Source organism: Lathyrus oleraceus, chromosome 2, assembly GCF_024323335.1.
Source record: "Lathyrus oleraceus cultivar Zhongwan6 chromosome 2, CAAS_Psat_ZW6_1.0, whole genome shotgun sequence".
NCBI classification, from domain to species: Eukaryota; Viridiplantae; Streptophyta; class Magnoliopsida; order Fabales; family Fabaceae; genus Lathyrus; species Lathyrus oleraceus.
The window spans coordinates 124,345,498-124,348,176 of NC_066580.1; the positions used below are offsets into that span (position 1 = coordinate 124,345,498).

The 2,679-nt window shown below is 36.4% G+C and overlaps 1 pseudogene; it reads right to left on the reverse strand.

Annotated features, from left to right (window-relative positions):
• Window positions 1-547: 547 nt before the first annotated feature.
• On the reverse strand, window positions 548-1,701 carry LOC127118433 (SNF1-related protein kinase regulatory subunit beta-2-like; annotated as a pseudogene).
• Window positions 1,702-2,679: the final 978 nt, after the last annotated feature.

The window sequence follows — 2,679 nt, forward strand, 5'->3', positions numbered from 1 at the left end:
CTTCGCGTCTTCTCCGAGGAAAAGCACAAAGTCTAGGTTATCTCCTTCTTCTCCTTCTTGATTTTGTTAGGGTTTTTCCGTTTTTGCCTTCTTGTCGTCGAAGGATCGTTAGGGTTCTTTTTCGTCTCAAAACTCTCTTATATATGACTAATACCTCCTTCTTTCTGTTGTTAGCTCCTTCGGAGTGGTGGAACGCATTTCGTACAGAAGATGATTAGAAAAATTTATCCTCACTCGAGCTTGTGGTCCCTCCTTCAATTCCTCTTTGGTTCCTACATCTTTACCATTGGTAATAGGTAAATTTCACCACCGTGAACTCACTCAAAGAAATATAATATGCGTTTTTTGATTTAAATTGATTTTGTGTGGTATTGTGGCAGCTTCGGCGTGGATTAGTTAAAGGACAGTCAAATTCGATGCTTTGTACAACTCCAGGAAAACAAGGCCAGTGGCCACAACAGTTAAGGTTGCAATTGCTGGAAGGATTCGCGCCCTCATGTTGGTAAGCCCAACTATCGCATCCATGTGGTAGTTTGTATCATCATCCTTCTCAAACTGGATCGGCTCCATCCGAAATTCTGGTTGCAGATTTGACTGGTACCTCTCTAACTTTGGCGATTAGATCATCAATAACGGCTGCATCATCCACAGAATCAGTAGAGAGACTAGTGACCTTCATCATTGGTGTGTATGATTTACGCCTGCAAAGACTTGTAAAGCACCACAGTGACATTTTTGGCTAGATAACGATGCGTCGTACTAAGGGAAACCACCGAGTTACTACTCTTTTCTTTATGTAAAGATGATTGAGCACTCCATGTTGAGGTTTTGGCGTAGGAGGTTGGATTTCCATGTTTTTCGTACGCACATTTAGCATGGCAGTTGCAAAGTGGGGAGGAACTAATGGTGGTTCCTTTACGTAATCTTCAGAACTAAGCTGTGAATTATCGTAACTTGAGGTTGGTGATTGAGGAGGTTCAAAACCAGAGATGCTTCCAATATCTTTAGGAACATAATCCTTCAATATTGTAAAGTATTAGCATGATCTCTACAAAGGAGTTCTTGATTTCCAATTGTCCCAAGATCCCTCAACAGAAACATGTTTACCACCATAACTCCAAGTAATCAGAGTGGGAATAGTGTGTTGAGTGTACATATCTTCATAACCAAAAGTAGTTTGTGTCCATGAATGAGTGTGATGCAGGGAAAAAATCATACTCTTTTGCAACCTGGTGCACCAGCTAGGTTTGACCATGTATCAGCAGAATTGGAGCGAAACTTAATGGCAACCAAGTAATAGCAAATAGCAAGATCAATGTTGCCTTCCTCTTTCCATGCATTTTCCACATTACCGTAACACTAGGCAAAGTGTGGCTCGACCGTAAGAGCTTCTTCGAATTCTCTGCTATTCACATATCAAAATTATGCAAATGGTAATAAATTACACCATGAAGCGGTCCGTCGTCAGTGTGGAGTGGATTTCCTCTCATCGATAGTTTTGTTGTGTTCTAGTGCTTTTTATAATATCCAGTCTTGTACATGTGATATGAATGCAAAAAAATGGTGCTTTTGTAACAAGACAAAGTTATTTCCTTGTATTTTAGAACTTTCATGTATTCGTGTGATGACACTCTAGGATTATGACCTAATCACATGACTATGATTGAATGAATGTGAGAAAATTCTTGGACATGAATGAAATGATTGTAATATAAATGAATATGTGAGTTCTCAAATATGGGTGAATAGTGATTTCCCCAATGTAATATGAAGAATTCGAACGTAAAATGGAGAATATGAATGTGGATAGACGACATGTGGAAAATCATTTTAATCATGAATGAATGGTTGGAATATGAATGATTACGTGGAAGTCTTTAAACATGAATGAATGAAGAATCTTCCAATATGAAGTGAAGAATTTAAACATGAAATGGAGAGTATGAATATGGATAGAGAGATACGTGTGGAATTTCGAATCTCGAATAAATGAAAAAATGAATATGAATGATTAATTAATGTAATGTCTGTATTTGGCATAGAAATTCATTAGAAGTGAGTGAGGATTAGGAACACGACAATGGAATGTGAATGACCACATAACTGACAAACTCGAACGAGGGGTGAATGGTGTCTTATGAGGGATACAAAACATGGATTGAATTCAGACATGAAAATAAAAGTCATGAGGTTCCACCTGATTCTATCAAATGAAATGGGATTCCAAATCTTGCTTGACTATGGAGATTAATTGTCTTAGACCAAAAGAAAAGGCAAAACTCAAAAGTTATGGAATGGCAAGTGATAACATGTCCAAACAAAGAATGTAGGTGGGTAGCCTCATGACCAGATGAAAAGGTCATGAGCAGTAATGCAAATGAGTGATTGACTGGGAGAATATAAAGTAGGATTTCGAATGAAAATAACTAACCTCACTATAAACATTAATTAAAAACTTAATTAAATTGAATTTTTAAATAGGATATCAAAACTTAATAAAAATAAAAATAGAATATCAAAATTGTAATTAAGAAAAACTAAATAACCATAAAAAATTTAATCTACAAGATAAGAAATTAATTGGTTCACTGATTTGATGAATTAATTGGTCGAATCACACTGAATTAATTGGTCGAATCAATTGCAATTACTATCTAATGACCTTATACATCTATTCTA